Source organism: Protopterus annectens, chromosome 2.part1, assembly GCF_019279795.1.
Source record: "Protopterus annectens isolate FY-2018-M chromosome 2.part1, PAN1.0, whole genome shotgun sequence".
Taxonomy (NCBI): domain Eukaryota; kingdom Metazoa; phylum Chordata; order Ceratodontiformes; family Protopteridae; genus Protopterus; species Protopterus annectens.
The window spans coordinates 1,986,820,859-1,986,836,863 of record NC_056729.1 but is presented as its reverse complement, the minus strand read 5'-3'; the positions used below and the strand labels follow the sequence as shown (position 1 = coordinate 1,986,836,863).

The following is a 16,005-nucleotide window of genomic DNA, read 5'->3' as shown; positions in this document are numbered from 1 at the left end:
AGGCTGCCGAGGTCCAAAACTGCCACTGACGCTTCTCCTAAGTCAGTCGCCAGTTCGCCGGTACTCAGTGAGGCGCTTTCACAGCCCCTGGTACCCGCTACTTCTGATTCACAGGCTTCTACTGAGACCCATTCAGAGTCCGGTATGCCGCAAGATGCTTCAACTATGGAACGTGCAGATGTCTCTACCTTGGATGGTTCTGGAGCCACTGTGCAGGCACCGGCTTCTGAGGGTGCATTCAGGCCTACGTACTTGCATATTAAACTGACGCCTCCTTCTTCACTTAGGTCTAAATCTCGAACCATGCCTAAAAAAACGATGCCCAGGCCACATGCTCAGGCCTCTATGCCTAAAAAACAAATGATAGGAATGGCTGAAGATTTAATAACTCTAATCAGGGGTAGACAACCCCCCCCCCCCTTTCTAAGAGGCCTAGGACTTAAGTTGTTTATGATTCTTCTGACCAGGATTATGTTTTTTCTGATTCTTCTAATGATCTGGATTTGCCCTTATCTACTTATGAGGGTTCTGATGCAGAGGACTCCATTCCCTCTGCTTCCCCTCCAGAGGATTTTTCTTTTGGGGAAACCTAGCATACTCTAAGGGAGCATTTCCACTGGGAAAGCCAGGATTTTTCTGATTCAAAAAAGAGGCTTAGGGATTTCTCACTCCTACCTCAGCATAGGCCTTTAGCTATTCCTCCTGTACTATACATTGTTGATGATGCTTTTTAGGAATTTAGTTTGGCCCCTGATTCCTTGCCTCCTGCTCCCAGAAAACCTGACAGATACTACAGGGTCCCTGAGTTACACAAGTTCCTTTTTAAAAATCCTATTGTGGATCCAGAGACTATTTCACAGGGCCCCAAGGGCATTAAGGCTTTTACTGCTAAAAATCCTAACCCTTCTGATAGAGACTCCAGGGCACTGAATAGATGGAGTAAGAAGGTTTACACTTCTGCAACCTTGGCCATTAGGGCTTTAAACTGTCAGTTTCATATGTTAAAGTATCAGCAACATGTTATTGGATTGCTTAAACAGAAAATGATGTTGATTTTTGACTGTGTGGAAAATAAAGAATTACAGGATTTAATGCATTCTGCTGAACAAGTTGGAAAACATACTTTGCAATGTGGTTTTGATTCATTAGAGGCCTCTTGCAGGGGCTGCTGTTACTTTGCCTGTGCTCAGAAGGCATGCTTGGCTAAAGGAGAAATCTTTGCCTGATCATGTTAAAGCTAAATTGTTGGATGCTCCCTTAAATCTGGACTGCCTGTTTGGCAACAAGGCTGAGGAAGTTCTTAAAAAGATGGAAGATAAAGCTAAATCTATGCAAACTGTTAAAAATGTCTTACATGTTCAGCCTCCTAGATTTAGTAGGCACTGACTCTCTAAGAATTGATCCTTTCCAGACCCTTCCAGGTCTTCTCAAGCCAAACCCAGACACAGTAAAAGCCCCGGGTTTCAGTCCCAGGGGACACACAGGACTAAGCAGTGGGGGGCCTCCACTTCCAAATCTGGGAGTAATAAGACTCCCCCTATGGTAAACTGTCTCAATGACTTCCGTTTAAAATTTCCAAGCATTTATCAACTGACTGCCCCTTTGGGGGGAAAGATTGCTCTTCATGCAAAGAACTGGCAACTCATTACCCAGGACAAATGGGTTTTAAATATAGTGTCCCAGGGGATACAGATTTCACTTCCACACGTGTTGCCAACACCAAGCAGGTGGCCGGACCTGCCCCCAAATCAGTGGGCAGGGGCCCAAAAACAAGTACTTTCTCTCTTAAGCATGGGGGCTATTCAACTGGTACCAGAAGAGGAAAAGGGACAAGGATTCTACTCAAGACTTTTCCTGGTGCCCAGAAAAGACAATTCATGGCATCCTATCCTGGACATGTCTACTCTAAACACCTTTTTGGAAATTCCAAAATTCAAGATGCTGATCTTCACCAATTACTTCCTATGCTAGGCAAAGATGCCTGGTTGGCAACACTAGATTTAAAAAGAAGCATACCTGCACATCCCAGTCAGGGAATCTTGTAGAAGATACCTATGCTTCAAAGCAGGCTACACTCACTATCAGTTCTCTGCACTGCCCTTTGGCTTATCTACTGCGCCAAGGGTATTCACAAAGTGCCTAGCTCCAGTTATTGCATTTTGCAGGCAAAGAAATATCCAAATATACTCATACCTGGACGATTGTCTAATTCAGGCAGAAAGCCAGGACATACTTTTGAATCATCTGGCCTTTGTACAAAGGGTTTTAACTTGTCTGGAGTACACTATAAATGAAAAGACACACTTTGTACCCTGTCAACAAATTATATTCCTGGGAGCAAGCTTAAATACAACTTCCCAGATGGCTTACCTCACGCCAGAGAAACAAATTCATTTGACAACCTACTTCAAACAAGTGGCCACAAAAACCCTGCTATCTGCAAGACAAATACTGCAAGCCTTGGGGTTTATGGCCTCCTGCATTCTTCTAATTCCATATGCAAGACTGCATATGAGGAAACTACAGTGGTATCTAAAAAACCTATGGTGTCAACATTCTCAGGATCTAGAAGCAATGATTCCGATCATACCTTGCCTACGCCTAGAATTCCTTTGGTGGGCAGAGGCCTGCCACCAAAACAAGGGACTACCTTTCACACCACCCCCTGCCACCCAAGCCCTAACAGCAGATGCATCAGACTATGCATGAGGGGCTCACCTGGCAGGGAAGTGCATTCAGGGCAAATGGAACCCAGGTCAAATGCACCTGAATATCAATCAAAAAGAAATGTTAGCTGTACAGAATGCTCTGACAGCCTTCAAGGACCACATTCTTCCAGGACAACTTATTGTAAAGACGGACAACACCACTGTTATGTGGTACATAAGCAAGCAGGGGGGTACACATTCCTACCCCCTCTGCAGACTAGCCATGGCATTGTGGAACACAGCCTTGAGCTACCAAGTGCACCTACAAGCTCAAGTCCTGCCAGGAAAATTAAATACACTGGCAAATGGACTAAGCAGAAACCTCATGGATCCACATGAGTGGAAACTGGAACCAAGGATTTTCAACATGTTGACAAGCAAATGGGGGAGCCCAGATATAGACCTGTTTGCCTCACCCCAGAACTACCAATTGGACAAATTTTGCACAAGGACTCCCCACAAGCAAGCCTGGAAAGTGGATGCTCTGTCCTTCAGCTGGAAAAACTTATCAGTCTATGCCTTCCCCCCTCTGCCTCTGCTCTCCAAAGTACTACTAAAAATCAAGCAGGACAAACCAAGGATGATTTTGATTGCTTCAGACTGGCCACGCCAAGACTGGTACCCCCTCCTGTACAGTGTGTCATGGTTATCCCCATGGCACCTTCCTCAGACTCCTTCCCTGTTGTCTCAGCAGGAGAACCAGATTCTGCACCCTCAGCTTCTAAAACTGAACCTTGCAGCCTGGCTAATTATATAATCTCTCCTCTACCATCCCTCAGTAAACCTGTGATGGATATAATTTTAGAGGCAAGGAGGCCTAGTACTAGAAAATCTTATGCTGAAAAATGGAAAAGATTCTGTGCCTGGAACCAATCTCAAGGAATGAGCACAGCAGCCCCCAATTTACCTCAGATTTTACAATACTTAACTGAGATGCTTCACAAGGGCCTTTCTTTTTCCTCCATTAAAATCCATGCATCAGCCATTTCAGCTCATTATAACACAGAACCTCCGCTCTTCTCTCATCCACTGCTGGTTTGTTGTAAGTTAGGAGGGGATAAGGGAGTGACATTTTCACCAAACCTATCCGCTAGCAGGTTTGCTATCTCCGTGGGGTCAGTATGTGTGATACTGTTGGCCAGCAGTTCTGCACATGCTTGGGTCCTAGCCTTTAGGTTATGTATGTAGCTGTAAAAGGCCTTATGGTTATCCTTGGCTGTACATGCTAAGTTTCTCTCAAAGGAGCCCTTGGAGGATTTGACAAGTTGTGTTATTTGCCTGTTGAGGCTGAAGAGGGTGCTTTTCCATTGTTGGGGCTTTGCCTTTGTTTTCTTGGACAGCAACATTTTGCATTTATTGTAAAGTTTGTTGATGCTGGATATCCACCATGTCAGCTTGATTTTACTTGGGGGTCTGTCTTTGATTCTTTCTGGTATGGCCAAGTTTATGCACTTATGCAAGTGATTGTACAGGGCTTTAGTGTAAGCTTTGACATAGTTACCACTTCCAGCTGGGGGTGGGGCTTTGAATGTATTTATACCATCACCTAGGTGGGTATAGTTTGCCTTGGTGAAGTTTTTTGTCTGACTTAACCCTTTGTGAGTTATGGTGTTAGTGTCTGATTTGTGATCAATTTTAACTAATGAGAGTCTGACAGTTGTGGAAGTGCATCTGTTTAATATGTGGTGAGGACCAGATATAGAATGTTTGTTCCCCTTGTCGAGGTATGGGCAATTTTTTTCCAGGTAATTTGAATTAACAAAGTCAATGATCTTTTGCGCTAACAAGTTAGGGCTAGCATAGGTTTCCCAGCTGATGGTGGGAGTAATTGAAATCCCCCATAACCATTGTGTTTGGTAAAATTTGAATTGTCTCCAGTTATTCAAGTAGGCTTCATGGGCATCGTGACCCATGGAGGGGGATCTATAACTGGCTGTGACTTGAATGGGGTCTTACCCACCATAATCTGGATTTACCCACCATAACATGGACATGGAGTAACTACATGGAGCTATCCAGTCTAACTAGACAGGAGGTGAATTTATCTGTAATATAGACTGAAACACTGCCTTCTTTGGTTTTCACATGTTCATTTTGCGATCTAAAGGTGTGGAAGGCATTTTAGCCTTGGAAGGCTGGGGTACTCTCTGAGGCCTTGAACCAGATTTCTGTGACTGCACAGACATCTACATCTTCTAGTGACAGAAGTGCTTCCAGGGAGTGCAGTTTTTGGTTTAAGTTCCTAGCATTTAGCAGCATGACCCTTATTTTGTTCTGATTGGTTAATTTCACATTGGTAATGTTGTTTTTGAGAAGTTGCCTAAAAAAGGACGCTATGGGGTAGACAAGAACTTTTGCTAGCAGCCAAAAGCAGCGAGGTTTGCCGACTATGGCTTCCCAGGCTGAGAGGAACTGAATCCCGTTTGAAGGACACCAAAAACTGAGTCAATTATTGACATTAATCATTTTTTGTTTATACTGTGGCATCATTCTAGTTGAGGGTAGTATGTTGCTCAAGGCTAGGGACATACATGCCTGGGACACATACTCCAGAGCTCAACCATGTCTCTCTTCATATAGTCCAGTGAGGTACATTTCAGGTCATTCACACCAACATGAACTATGACAGAGTCATAATGGTACTTGTTACTGACAGACCTGAGTGCACGTGTGATCTGAAGAATCCTGGCACTGGACAGGCAGTTAGCTGACCATGACTTTCTCCTTGTCCAACCTGGTGAGAGGGACCTCCATGTGTCTCACTATTGAGTCTCCAATGATAAGAAAAGTTGTTTTTTGAGTGTTACGCCTTACTGGCTTGGTGAGTGAGACACTGGTGTTGCTATGTGTCATGGATTCTGTGGGGACTTTGTTAGTTGTAGCAGGCTTTTGGAGGTCTCTGATGTTTTGGTAATTTTTTCAAAAGCAGCTCCGCATATGTGGATTTACGTGTTTGATGAGTACTGTGTATGAGTAGTAGTACTGTAAGCATATGTAGTGGTGGGTGAGTTGATAACCTTCTCTGTGTTACTGCTTTGAGTGACAGAGAGCATGGATTTTAGATTATTTGTGTAAATACATCTATCACACTCTGTACTAGAGTGTGTTATTAGTAGAGAGTTATCTGTGTACATGAAGCAATTGCCACACTGCCTCAAGAGATCCAAGTTAATAAGGTTGGCAGGAGTAACAAGGGTGGTCCAACTGTCCATAATGATAGGTTGGAGACTGCTGTCACTAGGGGTGACTATTCAGAATCGATCATGGAGGAGCTAAGTGGATGGATATTTCTGCCTGGGTTTTAGGGAAAATGTGTTGAATTTAACTGTCCGACTTTAGCACACAACTGCACAACAGTGTGAGGTGCCACACGATGCACAAAGAAGCAAACGCAGAGCCTAAATACCAGAAACTAAAAACTTGAAAAAAAACTTTAAAAAGGTTCAAAAGGACCAACAAGAATGTTTATTCCAAGCTCTAGACATACATTTTATTTATTTATTTATTTATTTATTTATTGACATCTGTTGACTGAGAAAGTCCACTGGGTCAAAAACCCATTTTCAGTGGAAGCCCGGGGAGAAAATCTCCAGTTACAGTTCAAAATTTCCAACCAATTAATATTTACAACAAAAAGCAATGTACTAAAATTCAATACAGTTAGCTTAGCTTAGATGTTAGTAATGCACATACAGTATTTTAATGACATTCATTATATGCAGGGAGAAAAGTACAGTAAATAAATTCATAATCAACAATAGACACATTCATAATAAACAGTTCATTTTACAGTTATAATGAGCAGTTCATTTAAGCACATCATTACATGGAAGTTTTAGGCTTAAGACTAATAATGAATTGTAGAGGAGCGACAGTGATAAATATACCTTGCCTGATGTACAAAACAGGATTTAGAAATAATTACTTGAAGTTGAATGAAGTCATACTGGTCAGCAAAATCTTAGAATTAGTTTAGTTTAGTTTTGCAGTACCTAGCAAATAATTTTAAATGTATCATCTAATCTTTGTATGACTGCTGTCATATAAACTTGCACCCCGGGATTCATTAAATAAAACTTTCCGTGCAGGAACAGTGTAGCTGCTCCTGAATGGAATATGGCCGCCGATCGATTCAGAAAACAGCTGATCTGACGCCCACGAGCCTGCTGACACTGTTCCTGCACAGAAAGCCATGCAGAATGCTAATTACCTCATTTGCTAGTGAAAACCATGCAAGTGAGGTGAATTAGTGATTCAGGAAGCAGGCAGGCATCCGTGCAGGAACAATTCTAGTTGCAGAAATGTGTTTGGTTACTAACCAAACACATTTCTGCAAATAGCAAAATGGAGCCATGACAGCTCAAATAAAAGCATGTATTATAAACTTTTGGCATGCCAATAGGAAAGTGTTTAATTTAATAAAAATCAAAGTATTTTTTTTTTTTTTGGCCAATCTCGGACGTGTAAGCATAGGGCAGCAGCACACAAACGGGATTGTGCCGAAAATACAAAAAAATTTTTAAAATTCAATTTTAGGGGAAATCTGCATTTTGCCATTATAGTTAATGTCATGCAGAATAAAAACATTACCAGGGAGCACTGGTTGTCAAGGGGAAAGGACTTGTGTCAGAGCAGTAACTATGGACTAAGGCAGTGGGGTATGCAAATGAGGGGAAATTTACTGAATCACAAAATATTCTAAGTCCACACACTGCACCTAACCATGTAGGTGCTAGAACAGGATAGTGTAGGCAGAAGGAGCAGCTAACATGAAAGAGGGTGTGTCATGCTTGCTGTAAGCACATTGGAACTCCATTGCCCAGGTTTGTGCTTAGCTAAGCAAGGGGGTGTGTCTGAGGCTATAATGTCTTACACCATGAAATGAAAACTGAGTTCACATCCAGGGGAGGGCTATTTCTGCTAAATGTGTTTATCTTAGCTAAATGGGTATGTGCGGTACACACTGGGACTTAAACAAAAATGGAAATAGCAGCACTGTTTACATATAGACAGCAGGTTTCCGCACCACGCCTCGGGGCTTAAAAGGGGCAGAAATGGGAAGGGGGAAAAGAAAAAAAGGGAAGCAGCAAAATACAGCCACTCAAATACAAGTAAAATTGCTGGCAGTTGGAATGTCTCAAAGTCAGGCAATCACAGAGGCAGCATCTGCAGCACACCACTATAAACTATGCAAACACCTTCCAGTCTGTTTTTTCCCACAAACTCTGCACCATAGGTGTACACATATGGGGGAATTTTAACTGACAAAACTAGCAAAAAACGTTAGGGGCTGCTGACACTTTGATCTATCAGCATGTGCTAGAGGCCAAGGGCGCTGAGGAGGATAATGCTGACAACCAACTCAGACCAAGGAGGAGAAGAAGAGTGTTCAGACCGAGAGTAACCTACCAGGGGCTACATGATCTGGAGATAGTAGAGCACTACAGGATGGACAGGGACATACTTCAGCAACTCATTGAGCTGCACTGGCCTCACCTCAGACACAGAACCAACAGAGGGGAACCCATCCCAGTGGATACCAAGGTATGTGTAGCCTTAAGAACATTAGCTACAGGTACTTTCCAAAGACCAACTAGGGATATCGTGGTGGTTTCACAAGCATCTGCATCCAGGATACTCCACCAGTTCCTGGATGCCATGTGACCAAATGCCGCTGAGCACATTTACTTCCCCAGCAATCATGAGGAGAGGACCAGCAATATGCATCTCTTCCACTGTGTAGCAGAACACCCAGAGGTACCGGGTGCCATAGACTGCACACACATCCACATCAAAGTACCACCAGGTGACCAGGGTAGGGTCTACTTTAACTGCAAGTGGTTCCACTCCATCAACTGCCAGGTCATGTGCAATACCCAGGGCATTATCATGAATGTATGTGCTGGCAGCCCTGGAGGCTATCATGACTCCCACATCTGGCATTTGTCACAGCTGTTCCAGGTATTTGCCAGTGGGGACATCACATATGGCCATCTGGTGGGGGATGCTGGCTATGCACTGGAGCCATGGCTGATGACAGCCATCAGAAATGCAAACACACTCACACAAGAATGCCATAATGAGGCACATGCACAAATCAGGATCATTATAGAGCATGTGTTTGGGGTGCTCAAGTCACGGTTCTGCTGCTTTGACATATCTGGTGGAGTCTTGCAATACTCTCCAGCCAGATGTGCACACATGTTCATAGTATGTGCCATGCTACACAATATGATCCTGGCGAAACAGCTGCAGCAGGAACAAAATGGGGAAGGGCCACACAGCCCCCCACCATTGCCAAGGTCTCCACAGGCACAGAGGGACTCAGAGAAGTAGCATCCTGAGCCTGCCCCTGAAGACAGATGGAGGTGTGCCCAGTATACCCTATCCTCAGCAAAGAGACAATGCATACCACATACACTGACATTGTAGGGCCCGTGGATGCCAGACATCACACCACCTATACCTAACCATGTATAGGCAGTGTACTGCGTGCATCTGACATAGTCAGCCCTCAAGCACTGTCCTCAAAACTGCTTCAGGCACAAGGTAAGTCAGTCTTCTTAACAATAAATGAATGGATTAGAATGTTCTGATAGCACATCTATGGTATTGATGCAAGCATGCAAGGGAATGGGTTGGCTTACTGGGATAGCAACAGACAACTGACAGCTATGTGGGACAGCAGGAAGTGTATGCCCAGTACTGGCTTACCCACACTATGCAGTACCACCCTAGTTGACAAATACCACTGAGGTGAGCCAAATAACTGGGGGGGGGTCATAGGTCACATGCATGGATGACAAAGTAGGGGTCCCATACTCACCCCCAGCCTCACACAGCAGATCAGCTGTAGAAAACCATGCAGAAATGTCTGACAAAGGCCCCCACATGACAACATCTATGAGATTCCCACCTACAGACTTACAAAGTGATATCACAGCAGGTCTGGCAGTGGCAGTATAGCTCTGAAAGGTAAGAAGTCTGAAACTAAAAATGTTTATGCCAGAATAATCTGACCTGTGGTCAATAGTGTTATGCCTGTAGTCTCAAAGAAAGGGCATACCACAATGCTAAATGGGACTAAAATGTTAAGCAAATATCAGTACAGTCTGTGCAAATGTGTATTGTGTACAGATGCGTCCCCCCCCCCATTGTCCCATAGAAATGCAGTAACATGTCCCTAGCCTTAAGGAGCATCCAGCTGTCAACTAGAGTGATTGCTCAACATGAACAGAAAGCAATTGTCAATAACACCCAGTCAACTTACTGGTGCCATCCCAGGGGTGTCCACTGCCTGGCAGCCTGGGAACATATGATCATCAGAATACACTGCCTTGCTACAGATGGCCTGCATATGTCACACCTGACCTACAGGCCTCTGACAAATGCCCATGCCTCATCCACAGTGCCCTGTCAGGGAGTGTCATGGGGTCCATAGCAACAACATAACATAGTCAACAAAATGCAAACAAAGGCCATGCTGCTAACTGCTAGGAGCAAACCTTCCAGTCTCAGAGAGACAGAAATCTGGACAAAGCCATGAATAATGGGGTGATAAAGGTCCAAAGAGAAGGACACCTTTGAAATACTGCTCTAATAATGTTAGAAAATTGAAGGAATGACTGTATTAGCATGGAATGTCTGAAGGATATGAAGTCTGAAACTGCAATGTCAACTGTCGGTAATATATGAGTTCAACCCTGAGTGACTTGCAAAACACTTCCTTGAATACCACACTCGTTTGGGTAACCAACCAGATATATGAGTCATGAATCTGGACATTCTGTGATACTCTGTACAGTTGACAGGCAGGGCTAGGAGTCTAAAGATGGGAATACACTCATTGCAGGCAGTCCTAACCCTGAATGATGGTGATATGTCTGCACCCACAGAACCCTGTCCCACAGCCATGGGGAGTAACACACCCTTCCCTGATCACTCATTCTATGCAATATCCTGAACCTAAAATGTGGACAGCCAAGACAAATGAGGTGGGCCATAAATATATATATATATATATATATATATATATATATATATATATATATATATACATATATATAAATATATATATATGAATGAGACAAGCCCACACCTCCAGGCTGATCAGTCTGACACTCACAAAACCCTCCAAGTGCAATCAACCTTTGAGATGACCCCTATGAAAATACTGGTAGCTATAGGCCAACATATCTGACCCAGGACATCCCCCACATATCTTATCCCCTACAAATCCATCTGGAGTTTGCCTGTCACCCTGATCCTGCCTGACTTATATTACCCAACTGTAGACTGTAAATCAGGACAGAAATGCACAGAGATTCCACCATTGGAATATATCACCAAGGTGCTGAACTGTTTCCACAGCTCCAGCAGTAAATTGCTTGTAGGCACACCTCTCAACAGGCTGGGTTGTGCAAGAATGCCTAGCATTTGGCACATAATATTAGTGTGTGCATCATCCATCCTGTATTCCTCTGGTAAATCACTGTGATGATCTGAGGAGGTATGTCATGAGGTACTAAAACAATACATGACAGTGTCAAACATAATATATGTCAGATGTCTGCTAAAAGAAACCATGTAATTCTAGCAACCCATACATTACTAAGAGAAATAGTCACAATCAGCGTATGGCCCATTGTCTCCCCATTTTGATATGCTATCTCCAAATGTTCTGCACCAATAAGTTGAGAGGTATGGCTGTAGCACAAAACAAACCAGACTGGAGTACAACAATCCCTGGAATGTAGTCCCACATTTACTATAGAAGGTTACACTGCGCATGCTCATACACTTAGAAAATTGTAAGTAGGATCTAGGAATTAACAGGCTTTTCCCATCCTGTGCACTTCCCATTGCCCTACTTTAGCAGTCCTGAAGATGTCTGTCACCTTAGAAGTCCCTTTCATCTGGCCTCAGCCCTGTAAGCTTGGTGGCGTGTGCGATAACTGCATAACCCTATAGTACAAATAATTAGTTAGGTAGGAGTTACAATCTCAGTCCTGGCAAATGTAAAAGTGTGTGTGTTTATAAGTTAAAGATTTTGGGTCCTTTCAAACCCTGTACACTTCCCATTGCCCTACGTTACTAGTCCTGCAGATATCTTTAGCAGTCCTGCAGATATCAGTCACTTTATAAGTCCCTTTTCTCAGGCCTTAGCCCTATAAGCTCTGTGGTGTGTGTGATAACTGCCTAACACTATAGTACAAATAACTAGTTAGATAGGAGTTCTAATCTCAGTCCTTGCAAATGTAAAAGTGTGTGTGTGTTCATAAGTTAAAGATTTTGGGTCCTTTCAAACCCAGTATACTTCCCATTGCCCTATTTTTGCAGTCCTGCAGATATCAGTCACCTTAGAAGTCCCTTTCATTAGGCCTCAGCCCTATAAGCTCTGTGGCGCATGCAATAACTGCGTAACACTATAGTACAAACAACTAGTTAGGTAGGAGTTCTAATCCCTGTGTGTGTGTGTGTGTGTGTGTGTGTGTGTGTGTGTGTGTGTGTGTGTGTGTGTGTGTGTGTGTGTGTGTGTGTGTGTGTGTGTGTGTGTGTGTGGGTATGTGTGTGTGTGTTTGTGTGTGTGTTTGTGTGTGTGTGTGTGTGTGTGTGTGTGTGTGTGTGTATGCAAGAACAGTATCCTGTCTGTGGGAGGGGGGTTGTGGTGTGTGTGTGTGAGAACCATATCCATTTGAGGGTTGGGTTTTGCTACTTTTTGCTGTTGCCCATCCAGTACATGTCCCAGTGTCCACATTACAAGCCTCACAGTTGTCATCCACTGTAGAGGGACCTATAGACACTCTGCAGCCTTATAAGCATTGTGCCATGTGCAATAACTATGTGACAGTATGGAATAGATAACAAGATAGGCAGCCCATCTAATCCTTGGATATCACTCCCCACTCAGGAATCATACACAAACACACTCAGGTAGGCAACAACCCCTACATCAGTAGGTGGCCTGCAAACTGGCTCACAGCACTCACAGCATGAAAGCAGCAGACTCTGTCAGACTGCTGAACAGTCACGAGTGGAGTGCCACAGGTTGTGGTCCTGGGTCCCCTCATGTTTGGGATTCACGCCTCTGAGGACCAGCCCAATACAAAGGCGCCCTGGCTGACAATGTTTGCAGATGACCACAAGGTGGGTGCTATTATTACCCCCCTCACATGAGGTTGACATCCTTCATAAAGGCCTCTCGGAGACCTATGACTGTTGTCCAAACCTTGGGCATAAGCTCAATGCCAGATGATGTGCCACCATCCCCTTTGGGTACAACATGCTTCCCATAAAGGAATACATTGATGGTAGTCCACTGAACACTGATGTTGGTATAAGGGAACTGGGAACACAGGTTGACAGTGAGCTCTCTGTTGACCACCACAGTGCCATTATCTTCTGAAAGTCCTTCCATGCGTCACTTCTCCTGACTAAGGGTGATGAATCTGGGAAGTAAAACGGCAGTGTTTCCCTGTACTCTCCCCTCAGTAGGCCAATCAATGTGTACTATAGCCCATTTGTCATGTACCCCACTGGACACCTGCAACAACAGAAGAGGCTGCAAATGCACCTGACATAGAGGATCTTGGGTACTACACACTTGCCCATATGGACAGACTCCAACAACTCCAGTGAATCTTTGTCTGACATTGGCTACTTAGGTGCAATCTCTGCCTGGCATACACAGCAATGTCTGACCCAACCCTGTTAGGAATGCTACATCCAAAGAAACCAATCTGTCCACACAACATGCCCCATATACCTCAACCCCATCCTCATAATTAACAGGACATGCTGGAGGGACAGGTTCACAACCCAGAGACTGGCCACTCTATGGATTAGATGTCACATACATGTCAAGCAGAGCACATCACTGGCCCTCTTCAAGAGAAATCTGGAGGAGTGGATGAGGAATAGAATACCCACCCTGGAGATCACTCCAGTGACTATATTCAGTAGACACACTGGGGAGTATCGTCAGGTGGCATGATGTCAGTGTATTCCCATGAGCTAGCCTTGTAAAGCCTCCATGGCATTTGTCAAGTACACACTTATGAAGCTTTGAACCTATGGATCTCAGTACTGTCAAACGTGATATGTGCATTATTGTGTATAACAGTGTTTGTGAGTGTGTAAACATGTGGGTGAAAGTAGTTGGTGGCCCGTTTCACCCAGTACAACTACCATTGCCATACCTTACAAGTGCTGTAGGTGTTATTCACTATATAGGTACCTTGGGACACTCCTCAACCTATAAGCTCTGTGGTGTGTGCGGTAACTGCATAACACTATAATACCAATAACTACATAGCTAGGGGTTCTAATAGGAGTCCTGGCAAATGTGTGTGTATTATTATATGTAAGTATGTATATGTGTAGGTTACAGTATTTTGTGGCTTCTCTCACCCAGTACATCACCCATTGTCATAATTTGCAAGGCCTGGTGATGTCCCTCACCTTAGAAGTACTTTTGGACAAGTGCTACCCCATAACCTCCATGGCACGTGCGATAAATGTGTAACAATGTATAACAATAAATAGATAAGTAGGGTTTCTAATCTCAGTCCTGGAAAATGTGTGTGAGAGAGTAGTATTTGTGTGTTTGTGTGAGAACAACATAATTAGATGAGCATGGTTTCATATTTTATGCCATGGTACTCACAGTACACATTCCTAGGTCTACTGTATGAGGTCTGCTGTTCACATCAACCATAGTGGTATCTGTAGACACTCTTCAGGCCTATAAGCGCTGTGCAACAGTATGGAATAGTATGGTACGAATAACAAGATAGGTCGGTCTGCTAATGTCAATACTGTCAAGTGTGTGTGTGTGTGTGTGTGTGTGTGTGTGTGTGTGTGTGTGTGTGTGTGTGTGTGTGTGTGTGTGTGTGCGTGCATTGGTGTGTATAGCAGTGGTTGTGAGTATATAGACTTGTATGTGACACTATCATGAGTACTCTCACACCTAGTAGCTGTAGTAACTACAGAGGGATAACACTGATCAGTCACAGCATTAGGTAAAGGTAAAGGGTGCTGGAAGCTAGGTTAAGAAGGGAGGTGATGATTAATGATCAGCAGCATGGTTTCATGCCAGAAAAGAGTAGTACAGATGTGATGTTTGCTCTGAGAGTGTTGATGGGGACATACAAAGAAGATTAGAAGTAGCTGCGTTGTCTTTGTGGACATAGAGACAGCATATGACAGGATGCCTAGAGAGGAGTTGTGATATTGTATGAGGAGGTCAGGAGTGGCAGAGGAATCCATAAGAATGCTACAGGATATGTACAAGGCTAGTGTGACAGCAGTGAGTTCTGCATTGGGAGTGACAGGTGCATTTAAGGTGGAGGTGGGAGTATATCAAGGATCATCTATGAGCCCTTTCTTATTTGCAGAGGTGATGGACAGGTTGACAGACATGATCAGACAGGAGACCCTGGAGACTGTGCTGTTTGCAGATGAGATTGTGGTCTTTAGTGAGAGTAGGGAACAGGTGGAGGAGACCCTGGAGAGGTGGAGGTGTGGTCTAGAGAGGGGAGGAATGATGGACAGCAGGACTAAGACAGAATATGTGTGTGAATGGGAGGGAGGATAGAGGAATGGTGAGGATGCAAGGAGTAAAGTTTGCAATGGTGGATAGGTGTAAATACTTGGGAACAATAGTTCAGAGTAATGACGAGCGTGGGGGAGAGGTGAAGACAAGAGTACAGGCAGGATGTGGGTGGAGGAAAAGAGTGTCAGGAGTGATTTGTGACAGATGAGTACCATTAAGAGTGATAGGGAAGGTCTACAAGAGGGTAGTGAGACCAGCTATGTTATACGGGTTGGAGGCATTGGCACTGAAAAAAGAGGTACGAGTCAGAACTGGACGGAGCAGAGTTAATGATGTCAAGATTTGCACTGGGTGTGACAAGGGTGGACAGGATTAGGAATATGTATGTTAAGGGGTCAGCCCAGGTTGGACAGCTTGGGAACAAAGCCAGAGAGTGGCAGGATTATGTTGGTTTGGACATGTGATGAGGAGGTATGCTGAGTATATTTGGGAAAAGCTGAGGCTGCCAAGTAAGTGGAAAAGAGGAAGGCCTGAGATAAGGTGTATGCATGTGTTGATAGTGGACATCCAGGTGGTTGATGTGGCAGAGCAAGATGCAGAGGTCTGGAAGACATGGAGACAGATGATCTGCTGTGGTGACCACTAATGGTTACAGCCAAAAGAAAGAGAAGGTGATGTTGTAATGTCAGTGTTCACAGGTTTACAAATATTTGCCAGACATAACACAACTCTTGATGACATAAC

At 44.0% G+C, this 16,005-nt stretch overlaps 1 protein-coding gene across 1 annotated transcript in view; it reads left to right on the top strand.

Annotated features, from left to right (window-relative positions):
- The window catches only part of SHISAL2B (shisa like 2B), a 984,986-nt gene that overhangs the window by 521,686 nt on the left and 447,295 nt on the right, over window positions 1–16,005 (top strand). The window lies entirely within an intron of this gene.